Raw genomic sequence first — 18,123 nt, forward strand, 5'->3', positions numbered from 1 at the left:
TTAAGGTATGGAGGGTGGGCTGAGTGAGCCGCGGGGAAGTTTTGCCGAGGAGATGGAGAAAAGGCTGAAGGAGGTGAGGGGATCCAGGACTAATCTATATCCGGGTGGGGAGAGCTTGTGGGGTCTTGAGGCCCTGCCTAGAGCTCCAGATTGTAGTCTTATTGCTTTAAGTCTCCAGGAATACCCAGGAGGAGACAGTGCCCTGCCCCAGTGACACCCCACCCTCCCTGAAAGTTTTAGGGGATCTCTAGTCTAGTGCCTCTAGCCCCCTCAACTGGGAAGCTGCGGGATGAGAGGATGGATGGAAGTAGCTCAGGATGCTGCATTTGGAGGTGAGTCGTGTTTCCTGGAGAGAGGTGTGTTAGGTAACAGGTAAGCACATGTTTTAATTTCATTAGACTAAAGTGCAGAGGAAGTTCCGGTTTGTATCCTGATGGAAAAAGGAAATTCAAGTTCTGAGGCAGTTGCTCATGATCTTAAATTGGCTGCAGTGTGTCATGTTAATCCGGCTTCTAGTGGACTTGTGAATTTGGACCAGTTAAGTTACTAATTTCTTTTTTCCTCCTTCTCCTCCTCCCCCTCTGTCGTGCTGGTACGGGGACTTAAACATAGGGGCCTGGGTACTGTCCCCTAGCTTTTTTGCTCAAGCACGATCACTTTGAGCCACAGCTCCATTTCGGCTTTTGTTTGGGTAGTTTGGAGATAAGAGTCTTGGACCTTCCTGCCAACTCTAACTTTGAACTGAGATCCTCAGATCACAGCCTCCTCCAGTAGCTAGGATTACAGGCATTCCTGGCCTAATTTATTAATTTCACATTCGATATTGCCATCTTAGGGAACAGACCCACCAGAGAATTTAAGCACAATTGGAGGCTGAGGGTAAAGCTCAGTGAAAGAATGCTTGCCTAGCAAAGAGGAGGCCTTGGGTTTGATGTACAGCTAAACAAAACAGGTGCATATAACACAGCCAAAGAAAAAGCACAATGTATTTATTGTGAGATTATAAAAAACATCTAAAAGTTCCAAAAAGAAACACCTAACATCTTTAAAATAAGAGGTACAGTCAACATTGAAAGTAGTTTCACCATGAATGTGCATGCACAAGCACATGTAAAATTACCATCAACTTAAAAAAGGACTGATGAGTTGGAAAAATGCTTTTTTAAAATTCTTTCTATGTCTCTTTTGTGCGTGTTTATCTCTTTTGAACTTGGAGCTTGAACATTGTCCCTTAGCTTTTTTGCTCAAGGCTGGTGATTTGCCATTTGAACCACACTTCCAGATGGAGATCAGAGTTTCAGTCTTCTTGACTGGTCTGGCTTCCAACTGCAATCCTCAGATCTCAGCCTTCTGAGTAGCTAGCATTATAGGCACGATCTACCAGTACCTGGCTAATACTTTCTTATGTTAAGTAGAAAATGCATGATAAACCAGGTGCCAGTGGCTCACACCTGTAATCCTAGCTACTCAGGAGGCTGAGATCTGAGAATTGGTTCAAAGCCAGTCTGGGCAGGAAAGTCCATGAGACTTTTATCTCTAATAAACCACCAGAAAACTGGAAGTGGTATTGTGGCTCAAGTGGTAGAGTGCTAGCCTTGAGCTCAAGAACTGAGGGACAGTGCTTAGACCCAGAGTTCAAGCCCCATGACTGACAAAAAAAGGAAAAAGAAAAAAAAATGCATGTTATGGTATATATACAAAATGGAATTTTACTCAGCCATCAGGAAGTGTGATATTGTGTCCTTTGTAGAGAAATGGAAAGACTTGGAAATAGTATGTTAAATAAATTAAGTCAGGCCTAGAGAGACAAAGGATGCATGTTTTTCCTTATATGTGGAAGCTAGATTTAGCTCATAAACTTATAAGAAAATACATTGAGATAAGAAAATACATTGAGATAAGAAAATACATTGAGTGCTATGCAAGTGTATGCAGATGTATGTGACTGAAATATGGTAGATTCAAGGGAGAAGTCAAATACTGTAATTCCTTAGAAAGGCAAAGTCTGAGCTCAACAAAATCACCACCAGGAATTCGGTACTTGAAAATGGTGGTGTTGGGTCAAGGAGAAAGGGGTAGACAAATGAAAAGGAGGAAAGGGTGAGAATGCAATCACTAATTCAGTGTATATCTTTCAAAATTAAGATGAGTGACAGAAGGGCAGAGGTGGTTCGGAGGGGGATGAGAGAGGAGGAGGTGAGAATGTTGAAAGGGGTGACATTGATTCAGATGCATTGTATTCATAGACTGCTTTGTTAAATGGCAACTCCTTTGTACAACGCCTTAAAGGTCATAATGAAATCCTCATGTTATAAAATTGCATGTGGAAATATGATGGCCTCCACCCAGGGATGATCAGCCCTGACCCTTCCTTTGTGCCTTTGACCTGCTGCTGCTATTCCATAAAGTCTGAGCAATTCATAGGCCCAGCATAGGGGAGAGGACCTTCCTGATTACAGTGATACAGGCAGAGCTCATACCTGGGCTAGTGAGAGATAGGGTGACACAGAAGCTCTTCCGGAGCACAGAAGACCCCTAGCACATGTTCCCTCTTCACACATAGACCTGGGCAGGCCCAAAAGTTGATTGAAGATGAAAAAGAGGATAGACCCTTATGTTCAGAAGCCCCAGTGAGAAAGAGACAGAGAGAATCACCAGCTGGCGTCAGTTAGTTCAACACCTACAATGTCCAGAGTCTTGTCACGAGATCTGACTGTGCTACTTTCAAAATTCCCCACAGAGAAGAACTATGGAAGCTTGAGTACTTCTGGGTCTGTCAAACCAGGTGTTATTTTAGAGGGACAAATGTACTTTGGCAAAGGAGAAGGAGGCAAAGAGAAAAATAAGAGAAAGGAAAGGAAAGGAAAGGAAGGAAGGAAGGAAGGAAGGAAGAAAGGAAGGCAGGCAGACAGGCAGACAGGCTGGCTGCGTGCTGGTGTCTCACACCTGTCATCATAGCTACTTAGGAGGCTGAGATCTGAGGATCATAGTTCAGAGCCACCCCAGGCTGGACAGTCCATGAGATTCTTATCTCTAGTGAACCACCAGAAAACCAGAAGTGGAGCTGTGGTTCAAAGTGGTAGAGTGTTAGCCTGGAGTACAAAAGCTCAGGGAGGGGCTGGGAAGGTGGCTCAGTGGTAGAGCGCTTGTCTTGCATTGCCTGAGGCCCTGGGTTCGATTCCTTAGCCCCACAAAAAGAAAAAAGCTGGAAGTGGTGCTGTGGCTCAAGTGGTAGAGCGCTAACCTTGAGCTGAAGAGCTGAGGGACAGCGCCCAGGCCCAGAGTTCAGGCCCCACTACCAGAACCACAAAAACACAAAAAACCTCAGGGACAGTGTCCAGACCCTGAGTTCAAGCCCCGTGACTGACTGCCCCTCCCCCACAAGAAAAAAAATCAGAATTTTCTCACATGATAGTCATTCTGCAAATGGATCAGAAGATCTATAATAGGCACTGCAACTTTGTGGAGGAGCAGACAGGACAGGAGACCTTAAAGGATTAATGGGTGGGTGGTTACAGGAAGCTAAATGGGGTTAATACTCTAACAGCCATGTCTGACCCATAGTTGGCTCATGCTCAGTATCAGAATTCTGCCTTCAGCTTGGAAGGCAGAAGTTTTCCAATGAATAGCAGATCCTGCCGAGTCAATGTTTTCTGTAGAATCTCCTTAGGCTGAAGCTTGATAGTCGCTTTTCTCATCTAAATCTTTGAAGTAACATGCCATCCTCACGGCACTCCGGTCCAAGCGTTTGATTATCATTGACAGAAAAGCTAGCTTAATTGAGTCATCTAATCGGGCTTGATTGAATCATCTGGCTTGTTGATGCTACAAGTCATCATTTTCCGGTAGGGAAGGGAAATGCCACAGTGAGCTTCGGCATCTAAATATGCGTGCAGGAAGCTAGCATGGGCAGAGAACTCAAACCGGTGCTCCTTGGAAAGTCCTAAGTAGTCAGTCCTTAAAATCTCTTTGGTGTCCCTCCTGTCAATTAAAGAGAACCTTTGCCACCTGCCAGACTTCAAGGCTGGGTGGTGATAGCATGACAGGATCCCCAGGGGATTTCCTTGTTGAGAATAAAGCCATTCACTGTGTTCTAACAGCTGGGCAGAGTCCTTGGTAGGGCAGGGGCTGGGGATTGGATGACATCACTTATAGTATTTCTAAGCAGATTCTATGGTAAAGTGGCTCATTTGTGCTACTTTTGCTTGAACTCAGGGCCTGGGCACTGTCGCTGAGCTTCTTTTGCTCAGGGGTAGCACTCTACCACTTGGAGCCACAGCACTACTTCTTGCTTTTTCTGTTTATGCGGTATTGAGGAATCGAACCCAGGGCTTCATTCATGCTAGGCAAGCACTCTACCACTAAGCCACATTCCCAGCCTGTGCTTTTTGTGTGTGATATGCTGCAGTTTATATGTTGAAGCCTGTTCAATATGAACAGAAAAGGCCGGAAGTGGCGCTGTGGCTCAAAGTGGTAGCATGCTAGCCTTGAACAAAAGAGCTCAGAACAATGTCTAGGCCCTGTGCTCAAGCTCTACAACAGACAAAAAAGAAAGTTTCATGGACTTCCCTGCCACGACTAGCTTTGAACTAGGATCCTCAGATCTCACCCTCCTGAGTAGCTAAGATTACAGGTGTGGGGCACTGGCATCTAGCTGGTATGTTTCTTTCTTTCTTTCTTTCTTTTTTTTTTTGCTGGTCATGGGGCTGAACTCTGGGCCTGGGTGCTGTCCCTCAGCTCTTCAGCTCAAGGCTAGCGCTCTACCATTTGAGCCATGGTGCTACTTCCAGCTTTTTTTTTTCTGCTTATGTGGTGCTGCCGACTCAAACCCAGAGCCTCATGCATACAAGGCAAGCACTCTACCACTGAGCCACCTTCCCAGCCTCTGGGATGTTTCCCCCCCCCCCCCCCCCCCCCAGCCAGTCATGGGGCCTGAACTCTGGGTCTGGGCGCTGTCCCTCAGCTCTTCAGCTCAAGGCTAGTGCTCTACCACTGGAGCCACAGCGCCACTTCCGGCCTTTTCTGTTTATGTGGTGCTGAGGAATCGAACCCAGGGCCTCATGCTTGCAAGGCATGCACTCTACCGCTGAGCTACCTTCCCAGCCCATGGTATGTTTCTTATACATAGTTAAAAACAGAAAAACAGATGCATGCATATCATATTCCACATGCAAGTGCCCAGGCCCTGAGTTCAATACTCAGAACTGGCATTAAAACAAAACAACAAAAAACAACACAAAAACAACCTGTCTGCTGGTGGCTCACAGCTATAACCCTAGCTACTAAGGAGACTGAGATCTAAAGGTGTGGCTCAAAGCAGCCAGGGAAGAAAAGTCTGAGAAACTCTTATCTTCACTGTACCAGCAAAAAGCTAGAAGTAGAAGTGTGGCTCAAGTGGTAGAAGTACCAGCCTAGCCAGGCACTAGTGTCTGATGCCAGTAATCCTAGGTACTCAGGAGACCCGAGATCTGAGGATCACAGTTCAAACGCAGAAAAGTCTGTGACACTCTTATCTCCAATAAACCACCAGAAAACCAAGTGAAAGAGAGCTCGCCTTGAACTGAAGAGCTGAGGGACAGCATCCTGGCCCAGAGTTCAAGCCCCATGGAACAAAAAAAGAGAAAGGAAGGAAGGAAGGAAGGAAGGAAGCAAGGAAGCAAGGAAGCAAGGAAGCAAGGAAGGAAGCGAAGCCAGCCTTGAGCAAGCAAAGCTAAGCAAGAGCACAATACCCAGTACTGGTGCGCACACACACACACACACACACACACACACACACACACACACACACACACACACACACACACACACACACACACACACACACACACACACACACACACACACACACACACACACACTCCTGTAGTCAGACTATATCATACTTACCTAGGCAAATTTGTTTTTTAAAAGTCAATTTTGTCCCCCTCTGCCATCTAAGACTACTAAATAAAATCTTTGTGGAAAGAGTTTGGGCCTCAGAAGCCTGAATTTAAGGTTCTTGAAGTGGTCAAGAGAATCTAATTTGCTACATTATTAAGTTTGGGTCATTAATTCACAACAGTTGCTTAAGTGCTTAGAAAGATTTTGCTTTTTAGATTTATAGTCTACCCTGTTGGGCCTTTAAAATGTTGGAGAAAAATCGAGCATATTAAATTTCTACTTGTACTTTGAAATGTCTCGAGGAAGTCTGATTAAGGCCATAAGTCCACGAAATGTTTAAGGGGGATTAAATGTACCCAATGTAACAATTCAGCTGGAATCAAGGAATAAGTGAAAATTATTGTTCTCATCTTTATATGAAAAGTTACAAGATTTAACAATTAAATAACAAGATTTATAAGTTGAACTGAAAGCCTTAAGGGGAAGCTGGGTTTTCAAATGGACAGCCTGAGGCAATACTCAGATCATTTTTATTTTTTGCCAGTCATGGGACTTGAACTCAGGGCCTAGGCACTGTCCCAAGCTTTTTCTCTCAAGGTTAGTGCTCTACTATTTTGAGTCACGACTCCGAGTCCAGTTTTCTGGTGGTTAATTGGAGATAAGAGTCTCATAGAGCCGGGCACTGGTGGCTCAGGCCTATAAAGTCTGTGAAACTCTTATCTCTAATAAACCACCAGAAAAACAGGAGTGGCACAGTGGCTCAAGTGGTAGAGCGCTTGCTTTGTGCTGAAGAGCTGAAGGACAGCGCCCAGGCCCAGAGTTCAAGGTCCATGACCGACCCCCCCCCAAAAAAAAAAAAAGTCTCATAGACCTCCCTGCTCAGGCTGGCTTTGAACCATGATCTTCTGATCTCAGCCTCCTGAGTAGCTAGGTTACTGGCATGAGCCACTGGTGGCTGAGAAATTCTGATATTCTTTTTCATAGCCAATTCTCTGGTCTATCCAACCCCAGCCGAGACTCCTTTGAATCCCAGACAGCAGCATCCAGTCCTTATCTTAGATATCCACCCTCCCCACATCCCCCAGTACAGTTGCATTAAGCCAAGTGTGTGTGTGTGTGTGTGTGTGTGTCCTGGGGTTTGAACTCAGGGCCTGAGCACTGTCCCTTAGCTTTTGAGTGCTCCACCATTTGATTGGCAGCTCTGCTTCCAGCTTTTTTTGGTGCTTATTTGGAGATAAGAATCTCATGGAAGCCGGTGCTGGTGGCTGACGTCTGTAATCCTAGCTACTCAGGAGGCTGAGATCTGAGAATCAGGGTTCAAAGCCAGCCTGGGCAGGAAAATTTGTGAGACTCTTATCTCCAAAAAAAACCACTTAGAAAACCGGAAGTGGCGCTGTGGCGCAAGTGGTAGAGCACTAGCCTTGATCTGAAGAACTGAGGGACATTACCCAGGCCCAGGGTTCAAATACCACAGCTGACAAAAAAAATCTCATGGACTTTCCTGCCCAGACTGGTATCAAACTGTGATACTCAGATCTCAACCTCCTGAGTAGATAGGAGTACAGGCACAAGATACCAGTGTCTGACTGAGTCAGATTCTTACTCTGTAGGGCAGGCCGGCCTAGAACTCATGATCATCCTGTCTTAGCTTCCCAGGTGTTGTGATTATAAGCATGTGTCACTACACCCAGCTTGTACTGATTACAAAGTGTGAAAAGAAATCACAGTGACAAAAAAGTATGTAGATACCTCATAGAATGGAACATTTGCAAATCATGTATCTGATAAGGGACTTGGATTCAGAACACAGATGCTGCTTGAATTAAGGAGGGGATATGTCCCAATAAACCCATCGTAAGTTGAAAATAATTATATATATATATATATATTTGGGTGCTGGACCAGGGCCTTGAACTCATGGCCTGGGTGCTATCCCTGAGCTTCATTTTGCTCAAGGCTAGTGCTCTAGCACTTGAACTACAATGCTACTTCTGGCCTTTGTGGGGGTTAATTGGGGATAACAATCTGACAGCATTTCCCACCAGGCCTGGCTTCACACCTTGATCCTCTCATCTCAGACTCCTGATTAGCTAGGATTACAGGTGTGTGCCACTGGCACCCAGCAAGTTGAAATATGGTAGAATGGGAAAATATTGAATATACCTGACCAACTGATCATCACAGCAACCTAGAATACTGTGCTCTGTTGGTTGTTCACACTGAATGACTGATGGAGTTGGGGCTCACTGTTCCTGCCCAACATGGAAAGAGAGAGTATGTAGTCATAGAAAAAGACCACACTTCAGTGCTTTCCATTGAATGTATATTTGTTTCAGAGCATTGTTAAGTCAGAGTGGAACCATCATATGTAAAGAGGCTTCACCATTCAATAACAAGGAGACAGCCCATTAGAATATGTATACATTTGAGCCTGTCATCCTAGCTACTCGAGAGTCTGAGATCTGAGGATCGAAGTTTGAAGCCAGCTTGGGCAGGAACATCCACGAGACTCTTATTGTCAGTGAATCACCAGAAAACTGGAATTAAGGAGTGGCTCAAAGTGGTAAAGTGCTAACCTTGAGTGCAAGAGCTCAGGAACAGTGCCCAGGCCCTAAGTTCAAGCCCCACAGCTGACAAAAAAAAAGTAGAATATGCAAATATTTAGATAAGCAAATAGCAAATCATCCAATGAAAAGATTTGTATGGTCACTAATTATCAGGTCAATGCAAATCCAATCCAATACAAACCACTTCACAGTGACTGGAGCTCTATAGATAATGTATTGAGACTCTGAAACTATATCTATTACAGGTAGAAATGCAAAACAAGCCATTTTTAGTTTCTTAGGTTTTTTGTTTTGTTTTGTTTTGTTTTGAGACAGGGCCAAGGAGACCTGGCTGGCCTCGACCTTTCAACCTTCCTGCTTCAGCCTCTAATGTGCTGGCATTACAGGTGTGGTCCGACCATCACACCCAGCTTGGTGACTCCACTTTGAAAAACAGTTTGTTCCTTAAAATGTTAACCATGAATTTGAAATTCCACTCTTAGGTATCTACCCAAAAGAAATGAAGCCTTCCAGCCTCAGATATTCTTTTCTGTGAATTTTATCAACAGCATTACTTATAGACAAATGGTAGAATAATCTGGATGTCCATTAACTGATATGCCCAGGTGATCAGACCATGGAATGAGTATTAGTTATCAATGAAAAGTAATAGAGTACTGACTGAAATGTGGCTAAACCTTGGAAATACTACTCTATAAACAAAAGCAGCTGGTGCTAGGGTATGATTTCACTTTCAGAGGATGACCAGGAAAGGCAGAGCCAGAGCGGGTTAGTGCTGAGGGGCTAACCGGAGAGGAGGGATGATGAAGGGAGGGACTGTTAACAGGCACTGAGTTTCTTTTGAAGGAATAAAAATGTTCAGGTATTAAGCCGGGCATGGTGGCTCTTGCTTGTAATCCTAGCTACTCAGGAGGCTAAGATCTTAGGATCGAGATTCACAGTGAGCCCAGGCAGGAAAGTCTGTGGTATTCTTAACTCCAATTAACCGTACACACACACACACACACACACACACACGCACGCACGCACGCACGCACGCACGCACGCACACACGCCACACATGCACACACACACACCACACATACAGCCAGAAGTGGCGCTGTGGCTCAAGTTGTAAAACACTAGCTTTGATCACAAAAGCTCAGGGACAGTGTCCAGGCCCTGAGTTCAAGCCCCAGGACTGGGGAAAAAAAAAAAAAAGGTAAGGTATAAGATAGTACAACCTTGTGAAGCTATAAACAATGTCGAATGGTACATTTTAAATGGGTGACTGGTACAAGGTTAAATTATATATCTTAATGTTATCTTAAAAGGAGACTGTCTCAACTCTTCTGAAATGAAGTCAGAAGTCACTAGATTTGTTGAAAGGAATAAAAATTTAATCATTGGATATTCTTTTTTTTTTTTTTTTTTTTTTTTTTTTTTTGTCGGCCGTGGGGCTTGAACTCTGGGCCTGGGCGCTGTCCCTCAGCTCTTCAGCTCAAGGCGAGCGCTCTACCACTTGAGCTACAGCGCCACTTCCGGTTTTCTGGTGGTTTATTGGAGATAGGAGTCTCACAGTCTCTCCTGCCCGGGCTGGCTTTGAACCGCGATCCTCAGATCTCAGCCTCCTGAGTAGCTAGGATTACAGGCGTGAGCCACCAGCGCCCGGCCTCATTGGATATTCTTAAAAAATTCAATCACTAGATGTTCTTAAGCCATTATTTTCCCCCCTTTTTTCAGCCAGTACTGGGGCTTGAACTCAAGGCCCGAGTGCTGTCCCTTAGATATTTTTACTCTAGGTTGGTGCTCTACCACTTGGGCCACAGCTGTACTTCTTGGTTTTGGGTGTTTAATTGTAGAAAAGAGACTCATAGACTTTCCTGCCCAGTCTGGCTTCAAACAATGATCCTCAGATCTCAGCCTCCTGAGTAGCTAATTTTAACTATATGAGCCACCAGTGCCAAGCCTTTTTAAAAAATTGAAATAGGACTGGATGCCAGTGGCTCACACCTATAATCCCAGCTATTCAGGGGGCTGAGTGAAATCTGAGGATTGTTTTGAAGCCAAGCCCAGGAAGGAAAGTCTGTGGGACACTTATCTCCAATAAACTACTCAGAAAAAGCTGGAAGTGGCGTTGTGGCTCAAGTGGTAGAGCGCTAGCCTTGAACACTGAAAAGGTCAGGGAGAGAGCCCAGGCCCTGAGTTCAAGCCCCCACCAGCAAAAAAAAAAGTGTCTAAAAAAGTAGGTATACCTAGAAATATAAAATAATTTTACCTCTCACTGTTCAAGGTACACAAATTCTGTTTACAGAACAAATTTATCATTTGAGTTTTATACTTTGGACCTTTTATAATTGAATTATGCATGCAAGTAGGGGGTGTGTCATGGAGGAACATTTGATCTCTTAGTCCTTGCAGTTTTCCATTTCTTTCCTTCTAAACAAGATTCAAGCTAGGCACTGGTGGCTCACTCCTATCATTGTAGCTATTCAGGAGGCTGGAACTGAGGATTGAAGTTTGAAGCCAGACTGAGCAGAGAAATCTGAGACTACTATCTCCAGTTAACCAGCAAAATGCTAGAAGTGGAGGTATGGCTCAAGTGGTAGAGTATCAGCCTTGGGTAAAAAAAGCCAAGGGAGAGTGCAAAGCCCTGAGTTAAAGCCTCAGTAATGGAGCGTGTATGTGTGCGTGCACACACACATACACACACAGATTCAGTGTGCCACTTTAATACATATATCCAATATACACTGGTCAAATCCCACCTCCTTTTCTTTTATGCCAGATCACCAAACTTCCCCTGAAAATAATTTCCATAGCAGACTGTATATGATTCCTCGGGCCACTGAAGAATTCCAAAGGCCATGAAATAAACTGTAAGTTTTGGTTTACACATAAATGTTCTGTGTTTGGCCCAGGTAAGTGAGTCCCTGGAAGTTGTTTTTTGTGTATAGTCAGATTTTTCTTGTCGTTGTTGGTGATGGTGATTGTATGTTATTTTCCTTATTACTGTGACAACATACTTAACAGAATACGTTAAAATGAGCATTTTAAAAATAATTTATATTTTATATTTAAATAAAAATAGCAAGTATTTATTTTGCTACTGGTTTCAGAGGGTTGGGTGTGTAGCTTAGCCCCAGGCTCTTGGATCAGAACGTCATGGTGACAAAAGCATCCACGAGGAGGCTGCGTCCCTCATGGTGGACCGGAAGTAAGAGTTCGGAAAGAAAGGGGACAAGTATGACCTTAAAAGTCCACCCCAAGATACCTGCTTCCTCTAACTGTCAACGCCATTCCCAGAGATCTACTTCCTCCAGCTAGGCTCCGTCCTCTGAAGTTCCTTAGAATAATCTCAAAGATGCTCCAACAGCTACGGAGACTAAACCTTCAATACCAAAGCCTACAGCGGACGCCTCATGTTCACACTGTGGTGGTGATTTTAAACAGCCCTGTAAGCAAAGTGCAGAAGTGCTGTCCTGTGCTCCCAAAAAGGAGGTGTTGGGTAAGCTTCACTGGGACTTGAGTTACAGGGCTGTTGACTATGAATTTGATGTCATCAACCTATATTACTATTTTTTTTGTCAGTCGTGGGACTTGAACTCAGGGCTCATGCCTATAATCCTAGCTATTTAGGAGGCTGAGATCTGAGGATTGTGGTTCAAAGCCTCCACAGGAAAGTCCATAAGGAAACTGGAAGTGGCGCTGTGGCTCAAAGTGGTAGAGCACTAGCCTGAGCACAAAAGCTCAGGGGCAAGCCCCTGAGTTCAAGCCCCACTACCAACAGAAACAAAACTAAAAAAGCATCTGAGAACCAGCTGTCCTCCTATTCTGGAGACTTCTAAGTCTATAGTGTGTCCATCTCCTGAACATTTCCTAACTCCAGATGTAGGTGAGGGCACATCTGGAATTCCTTTAGATCCAGGTTGAAAGCCCAAACGTTCCTGTTGCTCTTAGAATAAGGGTTAGAGACTCAAATAGGGCTTCCCAAGGCCCTCATAATGCCTTTTCTTTCCCCTTTCTCCCTACTCAGTGCTGGCCAGCCTCTCCTCTGTTCCAGGATCTGTTCCCTACTCAGGGTTTTTGCCTAGGCTAAAGATCCTCCATCTCCCCTTCCTTCCCCTCCACTCCCCCCCCCCCCCCTTGAGAGCATTTAATCTTTTGAAGGAGACAATGATAAACTTCTGAGAAAACAATGTTGGAAATGTTATCTTATCTATGGTTAGTTAAAAAGATTTTCTCTATTTCAAACATTCAGGTGTGGTAGTGCATGCCTGGAATTCCAGCACTTGGGAAGTTGATGCAGGAAGATAACAAGTTCAAAGCCAGCCTGGTTTGCCTAATGAGAGGCTGTCTCTGGAAATAAAACCCAAACCCAAACCAATCATTTGTCAAATGGAAAACAAATGTTCTGGGAGAAAATATCTTTATATTTGGCCACATAAAATTTGTGGCTAAGCTGGGTGCTAGTGGCTCACGCCTGTAATCCTAGCTAGTCAGGAGGCTGAGATCTGAGGATCCTGATTTGAAGCCAGCGGAGGAGGAGGAGGGCAGGAAGGTCTGTGAGACTCTTACCTCCACTTAAACCACCTGAAAACTGGAAGTACAGCTGTGGCTTTAAGTGGTAGAGCACTAGCCTTGAATTAAAAAAAAAAAAGTTTCTGTAAGGTATATTAAATAGGTAGGTTTCATTAGGTAGCCAATGAAGAGAACGCCACACGCTATTCAGGCAGGAAAAGTTCATTTACCAAACTGCTGCCCCTGCCGTGCATGGTGAGGTATGGCTGAAAAGGAAAGCGGGCGACCCACAGCTGGGCCAGGACTTATCTAGGCCAGGGACAGGAAGAGGTGTGGCCAGGTGGGGGAAAGGTGTAGCCACACTGGATCCGGATGTGACCTCAGGGTCTGGGACCCTCCTAAGGTCAGATAGGAGGCATGTGACCAGAGGTGGCTGTGACCTAGCAGGAGGGGAAGGTGACTGCTTCCAGGTCTGCCAGTTACCTAAGGTAACAGATACTGGACAGAAACTTAGCCAAGAGGTAGGGAGGTGTCCCTGTGCAGACCTTACAGTTTCCAATAAACAAAACTAAGAGTATAAGATAAAGTGTTAACACTTGCCTATAATGAAATTCTATATTGATAATGAAGGAGCCAGACTTACCCTGAGAACCCTAAGCACTTGCCCTTTATTTTTGCCAGTTCTGGGGCTTGAACTCGGGGCCTGGGCTCTGTCCCTGAGCCTCTCTGTGCTCACGGTTAGCACTCTTACCACTTGAGTCACAGTACCACTTCCTGCTTTTTCTGTTTATGTGGTACTGAGGAATCGAACCCATGGCTTCGTGAATGCCAGGCAGGCACTCTACTACCACTAAGCCACATTCCCAGCCCAACACTGGCCTTTTAATGACAGACAGATTATCTTTTTTTTTGGGGGGGGGGGTGAGGAGGTCTGGTCGTAGGGCCTGAACTCTGGGCCTGGGCACTGTCCTTCAGCTCTTCAGCTCAAGGCTAGTGCTCTACCACTTGAGCCACAGCACCACTTCCGGCTTTTTTTCTTTTTGCTTATGTGGTGCTAAGGAATCGAACCCAGAGTCTCAGGCATGCAAGGCAAAGCGCTCTACCACTGAGCCACCTTCCCAGCCCAGATTAATTTCTCTTAACCTACAACTACACTGGATTGGAGCTGAGTCATATATTGAAACATATTGTGATAAAGTTTACATACCATAAAACTTATCTGTCTTTCTATCTATCTATCTGTCTGTCTGTCTGTCTGTCTGTCTGTCTGTCTGTCTGTCTATCTACCTACCTATCTTAGTACCTATCTATCTTGTGGTTGGAACAAGGTCTGGGCCTTGGCCCTGAGCTTTTTATTTTGCTCAAGGCTGATACTATACCACTAGAGCCACAGCTCTACTTCCTGCTTTTTGGTAGTTAATTGTCAATGAAGAGTCTCGTGGAATTTCCCAACTAGGCTGACTTTGAACCATGACCCTCAGATCTCAGCCTCCTAAGTAGCTATGATGACAGGCGTGAGCCACCAGCACGGGGCTAGTGTTTCCTTGGTCTATGGTCCGTTGGTGTTCTTTTCAAACTGCAAATTCTTGGTTTCCTTGTTTCTTTTCTATTTTGCCTAACTAGTGATTTCTGCTCTAATATTGTTCGCTTTGGTTTTTAGTTTGCTTTTTTCTGCTTTTATTCCCTCTCCCTCCTTTTCTGTCTCCATCTGTCCCGTCTCTCGCTCCTGCTGTCTCCCTCTCTGCCTTGCTCTTCTCTCTCCATCTTTAATACTTTTTCATACCTCATCCAGATGGTCTGGAACTTGTGATCTTTCTACTGCAGACTTGTTAGTTCTGGAATTACAGGCATGCTCTACCACACCCAACTTTGCTTCTAGTTTCTTAAGGCAGATGGTTGGGTTATTGATGAAATCTTTTTGAAATTTGCGGTGATGGGTTTTCCTGAGCACTGCTTTTGTTGCATCTTATAGATTTTAATAGTTGTTTTCACATTACTTTTGGGGCTTGAAGTCAGGATTTCAGCCCGACAGACACACTTCATCTTTTATTTCGAAACAAAGGCAATTGCAGTTCTGAATTACAGTTCATATGGAAGTGTCTTTTTCCACTTGTTAATTTTCAACTTATGTATTTGAATCTAAAGTCTTTCGTAGACAGCTATAGTTGGATTATTTTTAAAATTGGTTCTGCCAACTTATTTCTTTTATGAAAACTTTAATTCATTTATGCACAGCAGAATTAATTTACGTGTATGTGTATGTGTGCGTGTGTGTGCCCACACGCATGCGTACAGCTGGAGATGGAGCTCATGGTCTCAGGGACTGGGCACTGTCCATTAGCTTTTTCACTCAAGGCTGGCATGCTATCACTTGAGCTACAGCTCCATCTCCAGATTTTTGGTGGTTAATTGGAGACAAAAGTCTCACAGACTTTTCTTCCTCCTCCCAGGCTGGTTTCAAACCATGATTCTTAGAACTCGGCCTCCTGAGTAGCTAGGATCACAGGGATGAGCCACTGATACCTGGCTATAATAAATCTTTTTTTTGGGGGGGAGGGGTGGGAAAGGGGGTCTGGTTGTGGGGCCTGAACTCTGGGCCTGGGCGCTGTCCCTCAGCTCTTTAGCTCAAGGTTAGCGCTCTACCACTTGAGCCACAGAACCACTTCCGGTTTTTTTCTTTTTGCTTATGTGGTGCTGAGGAATTGAACCCAGGGCTTCATGCATGCAAGGCAAGTGCTCTACTACTGAGCCACCTTCCCAGCCCCAATAATAAATCATAATACAATATATATTTTATAATAAAATATATCACATAACATTCTATAATAATGTCTTCAATTTATTTTATATATTATATATACCTTTGTTTTATTTTTATTTTTTTATGGATTTTTGTACGCTGGTACTAGGGCTTGAACTCAGGGCCTGAGCACTGTCCCTGAGCTTTTGTGCCCAAGGCTAGCACTCTACTACTTGAGCCACAGCTTCACTTCTGGCTTTTTTGGTGGAACTGGAGATGAGTCTTAAGGGCTGGGAATGTGGCTTAGTGGTAGAGTGCTTGCTTAGCATGCATGAAGCTCCAGGTTTGATTCCTCAGTACCACATAAACAGAAAAAGCCAGAAGTGGTGCTGTGGCTCAAGTGATAGAGTACTAGCCTTGAGCAAAAGAAGCTCAGGGCCAGTGTCCAGACCCTGAGTTCAAGCCCCAGGACTGGCAACGGAAAAAAAAAAAAAAGAGATTTGACAAGCTGCTTCTATAGTCATCTGATGGCTGTTTGATTCATATTTGTTCTCCCAACTAGACTGTAAGCTCTGAGGGAAGAGAATGCCTGTTTCAGCTCATCCTTAAACAAAACCTTCATATTTATACCTGTCTGATATAGTGTATATATAGTATATATATATAAATATTAATTTATCTTACTGAACTAATATTTGTTGTGTCTATTTCATGGAGTTCTGCTGGGGACCCCAGGGGTAAAGGGCTTTCAAAACAGCATCCCGGGGGCTGGGAAGGTGGCTCAGTGGTAGAGTGCTTACCTTGCATGCATGAGGCCCTGGGTTCGATTCCTCAGCACCACATAAGCAGAAAAAGCCAGAAGTGGCACTGTGGCTCAAGTGGTAGAGTGCTAGCCTTGAGCTGAAGAGCTGAGGGACAGCGCCCAGGCCCAGAGTGCAGGCAATGGACAAAAAACAAAAAACAAAAAACAAAAAAACCCGAAAAAACAACAAAAAAGCCCCAGCATCTCCCCATTTCTGCAAAGCTACAGCATAGAATTATGTGTGGGAGCCCTGGGACAAGGATATATAGAAGGTGGAGGGCCATGGTCACTTTGGGTGTGGGCCTCTCGGGGCTCTGCTTTTGACTGCAAAGAAAGGAATCTAGGCATTATTCTGAGACACGAGGGCATTTTTAGGATGGATGGGTTTGAGGCAAATGGGGGAGAATGAGGGAAGGGGGTAATGACACATTGTACTCATAAATTGATACGTTGAATTGAAGCCCCTTTGTAAAATTACTTTAAAAAAAGCTAATCAATGCATAAAGTAAAATATAAATCTAGAGCTTAAACCTGTAGCACTGACCACACTGCTTTCTGGTAATCCGCTAGCCGTGATCTTCAGCGCCCTCTGGTGGGCCCTGGGTGAAAGTGGCGAGACAACTGGAATGTCATTGAAAACTGGTCATTTTAATATAAATTAAGGTCTGCATAATAGGACTGGTACAAGATCTGGGGTTTTTGTGTGTATATGCCAGTTCTGGGACTTGACCTCAGGTCCTGGACACAGTCCCTGAGCTGCTTTTGCTCAAGGCTAGTACTCTACGACCTGAGTTCAAGTCCACGTCTGTCTTTTTCGGTGATTAAGAGTGTCACAGACTTTCCTGCCCAGGCTGGCTTTGAACCAAGATCCTCAGATCTCAACTTCTCCAGTAGCTTGGATTATAGGTGGGAGCTACTGGTGCCTAATTTGAGTTGTTGAAGAGCTGGGCATTCTGCCCCATGCTATAGTCAAAATGAATACCCAACAGCAAAGAAATGTTTTGATAAGCAAGTATTTGTAGTTCTGCTTCAGAAATGAGCTCAATCCATTTCTTTTTGTCACTACTCTTCTGAACTTTTTTTCCTTTGCCAATCACGGGGCTTGAACTCAGGGCCTAAGGCACTGTCCCTGAGCTTCTTTTTACTCAAGGCTAGCACTCTTACCACTTGAGCCACAGTGCCACTTGTGGCTTTTTCTGTTTATGTGGTACTGAGGAACCAAACCTGGGGCTTCATGCATGCTAGGCAAGCGCTCTACCACTAAGCAATATTCCAGCCCCTTCTGAACTCGTGTGTGCGGTCCTGCCCAACTCTCTTGAGTTTACTTCTTAGTGCTCTTCCAATACCTTTCTGCTTCAGAGCTTTTACACTACCTCTTCCCTCTACTTAGAACTTTTCATTTCCCCCCTCTACGTCTTGGTTCACACTCCTTTGACTTAGAGCTCTGAGAGATCTCGCCTAATCTCTAAAATATCAGTTCGGTATCTTTTCTGTCAGACCTGGGGCTTGAACTCAGGACCTGAATACTGTTTCTAAGCTTTTTTTTTTTTTTTCTTTCTCCTTTTGGCTCAAGACTAGCACTCTACCACTTGAGCAACAGCTCCATTTCTGACTTTTTGGTGGAAACAAGAATC

This window comes from Dipodomys merriami, unplaced genomic scaffold (genome assembly GCF_024711535.1).
Source record: "Dipodomys merriami isolate MVZ:Mamm:240054 unplaced genomic scaffold, mDipMer1.0.p SCAF_130, whole genome shotgun sequence".
Lineage (NCBI taxonomy): Eukaryota > Metazoa > Chordata > Mammalia > Rodentia > Heteromyidae > Dipodomys > Dipodomys merriami.